This window comes from Papio anubis, chromosome 5, assembly GCF_008728515.1.
Source record: "Papio anubis isolate 15944 chromosome 5, Panubis1.0, whole genome shotgun sequence".
NCBI classification, from domain to species: domain Eukaryota; kingdom Metazoa; phylum Chordata; class Mammalia; order Primates; family Cercopithecidae; genus Papio; species Papio anubis.
In genome coordinates, this window is record NC_044980.1 from 45,033,438 (window position 1) to 45,041,053 (window position 7,616).

General features: G+C 37.1%; 2 pseudogenes across 1 annotated transcript; both read left to right on the top strand.

The window, feature by feature from the left end:
* The first annotated feature begins 302 nt into the window (after positions 1-302).
* LOC110743454 lies at positions 303-1,823 on the top strand (annotated as a pseudogene). The gene has a single exon (XR_002522539.2). The product of XR_002522539.2 is annotated as a U6 snRNA-associated Sm-like protein LSm5 pseudogene (transcript).
* A 1,442-nt stretch (positions 1,824-3,265) lies between these two features.
* On the top strand, positions 3,266-5,371 carry LOC110743453 (annotated as a pseudogene).
* The last annotated feature ends 2,245 nt before the right edge of the window (positions 5,372-7,616 follow it).

The window sequence follows — 7,616 nt, forward strand, 5'->3', positions numbered from 1 at the left end:
GATTGAGGCAAAATCTCTTGCTGCCTATCCAATGGCTCTTTCCCACTCCTCCTTGATAACAGATCGCTGTTAATGTCTAGAACCTGAGTCTTAACTGATGAATCATGAAGGGGTCTGAGCTTATCATATAATATTATTTCCCCTTTGCTTGCGATTGTTTTAGAGGCAGATCTCTGATCTAAATTTGACCTCTGAGATATAAGAGAAAATATGTTGAGAACTTATGGGAAAGATTTTACCCCTAAGAAAAAAGAAGGCTATATCAGAGAAGGATTTTTTGTCCTTTCTCTACCTTTCTAGTTTGGAAAATTTTAAATAAATGTGGGCTTATCTAGAGCTGTAGCAGCTATTTACAAATAACTGGGCCTCATGATGAAATTGAGCACCTTGAGGAAGGCAGAGTTTAAGAATGAAAAAAGCACTTCCGGCATAGCCATGGCGGCTGACGCTACTACCAACCCGTCACAGCTGCTATCGTTAGAGTTTGTGGACAAATGTATAGGATCAAGAATTCACATTGTGATGAAGAGTGATAAAGAAATTGTTGGTACTCTTCTAGGATTTGATGACTTTGTCAATATGGTACAGCAAGATGTCACTGAGTTTGAAATCACACCAGAAGGAAGAAGGATTACTAAATTAGATCAGATTTTGCTAAATGGAAATAATATAACAATGCTGGTTCCTGGAGGAGAAGGACCTGAAGTGTGAATGAGTTCCTTGACTTACGCTAGATTCTGTTTTGTCTTTTAACGACAAGAAAATGGAATTTTTTTCCCCACCTTCTAATGTTTAAATCCCATAAAGCTAAGTTTCCCGTTAAAGGGAAGTGCTTTGAAGATGTGTACCCATTTTTGTAAGTTAATCATGATTATCCTGGAAAAAGAAGAAAAGAACTTCTTCTTTGAAGAAGAAAATAAAGGTGTTTTTGGTTAACTATCATTTTATTTATTGTACTGCAGTAGCCCGTGGAACAAAGATTGTGATTATTTTGCCACTTACTTTTCTGTCATTATATGCTTATTTGCTTTCTCAATTACATGACCATTTGATTCTCAAACAAAAGTTGTTCCAAACAAAATGATGAACTTTGATTTGAACAGGTGCATTTAAACAACTGGAAATGATCACTTAGAAAATTCAATTAAAATGCTGTTGTTTTGTAATGAGGATTTTTCTACTGATTTCAAATTCCATGAACTCCTATTGAAAACAAACAATATACAGGTAATATATGCACATTGTAGAAATGCAGGAATTATCTATTGGAATAAAGATATAAATTTTATCTATTTGCTTATAAAATTGGTTCAGAGGGTTATTACCTTAATGTAATTATTACTGAATTGCCAGGAAATTAGTGGTGACAGAGCTTTAAAGTAAAGGATACTAAAAACAGCTAAGAACTCTAGGACTCAGGTAAAATCAAGAAACTGATAATAAGAGCATAGAACTCTATAAATTAAGTCAAAGAACTATTAAAAGCAAACAGGTAATATACACACATTGTAGAATTATAGGTAAGCAAAAAGGAGAAGGTTGATCATGCTTTGCTGTATATCTTCGTAGACTTTCTCAGTCTACTCTCAGTACACATTTTATTTTACTTGCTTATCCTGATTATACTGTTTTTACCCTCCACTTAAGTTGCTTTTTGAATTTAAATGGTGAATATCTTTCTGTGTCAAATATTTCAGCATTAATGTATACATAATATCAAATGAATTTACTATAAATTATTTAGCCTATTCTTACTGACCACAGTAGTCTAACTAGATCTTTATACATTTTTATTTTTCTAGAATAAACTCAAAAATGTGTAAGATTAAAAAAAAAAAGAAGAATGAAAAGAAACTAGGTTTTCAAGACACTACCGAGATACCAAGCAAACTCTTGGGACCAACTGTCTTAAGACTTCTTGTTGAGTGAAAATCAAATATCACTATGTTATGTCACTATGTTATGTCACTATGTTAGTAAGGTTTTCTATTTCTTTCAACCAAGCACATCTTAACTAGGATAATCTAACATGATTAATTATGCATCATAATATATGGACTTGTCAATATGAATTTTCCAATAGTTCTCTCGTTATTAGCTTCACGCTGAGTAATTCGTTTTCTTGCATTAGAGTTACATTATGTTAATTTTTATTATGATCATTTCTATTGATATTCTCTTTGATTTAAAATCTTATGGTTGCCCTTGCTTGCCGGGTAATCTTCTAACATACTTTGTTAGAAATATAAATAAAATATATTATTTTTGCTAATGTCTGGGACACACCTTCCTTGAAGGGTCAAGATATGCCTTCCAAAGTGAAAAATTATGGCACTTTGCAGCCCTGACCACTAATCGAGAACTTTGATGCTTTGGATTTTGGAGACCTCATTTTATCACCTGGTCCTTTTACTTTATGACTTGTCATGCTGCCACCTTTTGATGGGATTGAGATCAAGATAATAATTTCCAACTGGTCAGGAATATTGTGCCCCTTTGTTTTTATATCCAGATGCAATAGAACCTGACACACCACTACTATGGTTCTTAGGATTTGGAACAAAATGCTTCTTTCTTTTACAAAATAAATGTTTTCTTTAAACAACTCCTGATTGATCCTGGACCATTGTAGAAACTGAAGTCCTACCAATGGAAAAAAAAAAAAAAATGACCACTGAGCTGCTTATCATGAAATAAGTGTTTTCCAATTAACTATCCTGCTTCATCAGCAGGAAGGAATAATAGAATCTATACCAATGTCTTCATGGGAAGTTCTCTATGGCCAGTTGATTAGTGAGGGAAAAATTCAGCCTGATTTACAGAAGTTACTGTACAACATCATGGTAACAGCCAAAAGTAGATTGCTTATGCATTATAACCTACGTGAATGCAATTTTAAAAGAAATTCAGCCTATGTAATTGGTTGTCCATGATGTCTAGAAGAAGAGATGTTATTGATTCATATGTGGCAGCTAATAAGTTGTCTAGATAATTAGGGACTCGGGGCTAGGCCTGGTGGCTCACACCTGTAATCCCAGAACTTTGGGAGGACAAGACAGGTGGATCGCCTGAAGTCAGGAGTTCGAAACCAGCCTGGCTAACATGGTGAAATTCCATCTCTACCAAAAATATGAAAATTAGCCAGGTGTGGTGGTGTGCGCCAGTAGTCCCAGCTACTTGGGAGGCTGAAGCAGGAGAATCTCTTGAATCCGGGAGGCAGAAGTTACAGTGAGCCAAAATTGCGCCACTGCACTCCAGCCTGGGCAACAGAGCAAAACTCCCTTAAAAAAAAAAAAAGATTATTAGGGACGTGGAAGGACAGATTGTAGGACTGGTGACAATGAGTTTTGGGGAAAAAATACGTAGATGAACCACAGAAAATGAGCCAAAGTGTAAGAATATTTGTGCTTAATATGAATGCTCACCAAACTATCATCAGGAAGGTTATCAAATAGATATGAGGGTATGAAACAACCTCTTTAACCAGGCACTACATTGCTTGCTCAGAAGGCTAATAAACAGCAACATTGGTGCTAGTAGTAGAGAATACACATAGGTTTAGCAACATGTTGAACTTTATCACTGTCCCTTACCAAAGCCCATTTAGCTGTCAAGACTATTGGGTGTCCAACATACAAGCAACAAGGACCAAGGCTAAGCACACAATAACATATCCTGGGTGAATAAACAGTCACCTTTTGTAAGACTCATTGATTTTACTGGTGCTCCCCTATGATAAAGGCAACAGGGAATTTTGTAAATGGAATCTACATTTATCCTTGAATTACATTTGCTTTACCTGACATCATGTTTCTCTGATCACCACTCTCCATTGGTACATTGAGTGCTTTGTACATACTGCCATAATATCCTGTTCTACATTGCTTGTATTCAAAGAGTTTGTTGTATAACAAATGAGTAGTATTTCTTGGATTTACCCGGTCCACCATGTATCCTATCACTGACCAAAATTATTATTATAGAATGGCGAATATTTTATTAAAGACTCAATCACAGTGCCAGCTGGAAACAATGGCTTAAAAGGTTGTACTCATGCTAGAGGATGTGGTGGTGTATCTTCTGAGCTAGTAACTAAGTATAAACTTGTCTGGTGTCTCCAATATAAAAAATACAACAATCTTTGATCTTTGTTATGAATGTTGAAGTGACTTCTTTTTTCATTACATCTAATGATCCACTCCAAATACTTGTCTCTTGTCTCTGAGATTCTGGGTTTTTGCAGAATTAATACCCAAGGGGAGATTCTTAGCAGTATTCCATTTTATGATCCATCCTTCATTAGATGATGAGAGACTTCTATCTGGCTTTAAGGATACATGAGACCTTTAGACGAACAGTCAAAAATTTAAAATTTAAAATTTAAAATGCGGCTACACTGTTGCATGGGTAGTAAATTTTGACCTTAAAACTGGTATATTCATACAGTGGAATATTATTCGGTGATAAGAGGAAAAAACTGTCAAGCCACAAAAAGACACAGAAAAGACAAATACATTTTGCTAAGTGAAAGAAGCCAGTCTGAAAAGGGTACATACTGTGATTTCAACTATATGACATTCTGGAAAAGGCAAAACTATAAAGACAGTAAAAAGATCAGTGGTTATCTTTGCAGACGCCGCCGCCACTGGGAGTCCTGTACTGTCAGCCATGGTCAACCCCATCGTGTTATTCGACATCACCATCGACGGCAAGCCCTTGGGCTGCGTCTCCTTCAAGCTGTTTGCAGACAAGATTCCAAAGACAGCAGAAAACTTTCGTGCTCTGAGCACTGGAGAGAAAAGATTTGGTTATAAGGGTTCCTGCTTTCATAGAATTATTCCAGGGTTTATGTGTCAGGGTGGTGACTTCACATGCCATAATGGCACTGGTGGCAAGTCCATCTATGGGGAGAAATTTGATGATGAGAACCTCATCCTAAAGCATACAGGTTCTGCCATCTTGTACATGGCAAATGCTGGACCCAACACAGATGGTTCCCAGTTTTTCATCTGCACTGCCAAGACTGAGTGGTTGGACGCAACCATGTGGCCTTTGGCAAGGTGAAAGGAGGCATGAACATTGTGGAAGCCATGGAGCACTTTGGGTCCAGGAATGGCAAGACCAGCAAGAAGATCACCATTGCTGACTGTGGACAATTCTAATGAGTTTGACTTGTGTTTTATTTTAACCACCAGATCGTTCCTTCTGTAGCTCAGGAGAGCACCCCTCCACCACATTTGCGTGCAGTATCCTAGAATTTTTGTGCTGTCGCTGCAGTTCCCTTTGGGTTCCACGTTTTCCTTGTTCCCTTCCATGCCTAGCTGGATTGCAGAGCTAAGTTTATGATTATGAAATAAAAACTAAGTAACAACAACAACAACAAAAGATCAGTGGTTGCCAGGGGTTTGGGGATGGGTAGGGAGATAAATAGTTCTGAAATAGGTGATTTTTAGGGGATTGAAAATACTTTGGTAATAATGTAATGATGGGTACTTGACATTATGCATTTTGCAAAACTCATAGACCTGTACCACACAAAGAGTGAACCCTAATGTAAACTGGGGGTGGGATAAAGGTGAGAACTCTGTACTTTCTGCTCGATCTTTCCACAAAGCTAAAACTGCTCAAAAAATAGAGTCTATTTTTTTAAAATGAAAGAAATTAACAATGACCATGGCATGCTCACACAAATAGATTATCGAGGACATTTTTCTGTCAGGAATGAATATTGGGTCATCTCACAAGGTAAAACCCTGACTAGCAGAGGTGTTAGCTGAGGGCATATGGCCATAGATGCCAACAGTGACCTGGTGGCCACTTGTAGAAAGGAGAGCCTTGACATCCAAACACATTGTTTCTCTTGTATTGTCTTGTGCATACTTATGTATCTTAACAAGTTTCCTTCTTTCCTCTTCATTTATCCCTCTTTTTAAAACAGGGCTTATTGAGGGTGATTAACTTAATTTTTAAATGATATATGGCAGAATGTCAAGAGAGTATACTGAAGAACTTCGTAGAGGAATGGACATCACCCAGAATTCTTAGACTCAGAGTACATGCTGTGGTGGAGAATTTTTATTGTTTCGTTGTTCAAGAGATTGTAGGTACATGTTCAATTACTAGAGAAATAGTTGCACTCTGTTATAAGGAATCTTGGGTCTTTGTGTTTACTTTCAAAAGAGAAAGTTTATATTGATATTGAGCAAGTTAAAGCATGAATATTTATTATTTGATGTTGTTTCTGTGTTTGAGGAATTCCTCAGCCTATCAGTTTTGACGGAAACAAGAAACCACCTCCTGTTTTAGAAGCTGAAATGCCAAATGCTTGCTTTCTCAGCCTCCTTTGCAGCTAAGGTACAAGCATATGATTTAGGTTTTGCCAATCTGTTTGCCACTGCTGAATTTTGACTTCAGAATTAATAAAAAAAGAAGCAGATTCAGTGATGCTTTTTCTTGTTTCTGGTGGAGGCCATGTAGCAGCTGCTACAATATCTGTTGCACAGCGAACAAGTGGGAGTGGAGCTGGTGGCTTCCCAGTTAGTCTAGGATTGAGCAATTGCTGCAATTGCTGCTCTCTGCAGCTTCAGCATTACTTCTTACTGGTGGTGACAGTGGTTTCCTCCCTGGATGAGTTCTACAGCATGGTTTGGGGTACATTTCCTGGCTGCCTAGCTTTGATCTGGCTTTCTAGCCTTCTCAACGGTTCTCTACAAGCTCCCCACTATTTCTGTGATAAACCTATTTGTTGTTAATGTCAGCCATAATTGGCTTCTGTGGTTTATATTCTTAAAATTTCGAGATATACAAACGTAACAGATAGCTCAACAAACATATGTCTTTTTAAATTAAGATATATTCTGTGTCACATGAAGTATAATGGACAAAATTCAACAAATTGAATTGAGCTAAAGAACAAAGATATATTAAGCCTGGCTGGTCTTAAAAATGTAACTGGATACAGCCGGGCATGATGGCTCACACCTATAATCCCAGCACTTTGGGATGCTGAGGCGGGCAGATCACCTGAAGTTAGGAGTTTGAGACCAGCCTGGCCAACATAGTGAAACCCCATCTCCACCAAAAATACAAAAATTAGCTGGGCGTGGTGGTATGCGCCTGTAATCCCAGCTACTCTGGAGGCTAAGGTAGGAGAATCACTTGAACCCGGGAGGCAGAGGTTGCAGTGAGCCGAGAGCATGCCACTGCACTCCAGCCTTGGCAACAGAGCGAGACTTTGTTTCAAAAAATAAAAACAAAAATAAAAAAATAAAAATGTAACTGGATAGATCTCAGGTTCTTGAATCAGCAGAAAATAATTTAGGTAAAATCCAAGTAATAAACTAACATTCTAAAAGGTTTAGGATTTGGAGGCCTAAATGTCTTAGCTAAAAGTGTTCATTCTAACCTCACAGGAAAAGTGAAATATGGAAATATATAGAAAAATCTTAGGCAGTATTTTTCAATTTTAAGAAACAACCATTTACAGTTTTTCAATAGGCATTACATTAAAAAAGAAACATATAATTAATAAATATGAAAACTGTGGATATAATCAACACATTCATTTTACTCCTTGAAGTGTTAATATGTGCTGTCTCAAATATCAATAGTGTACA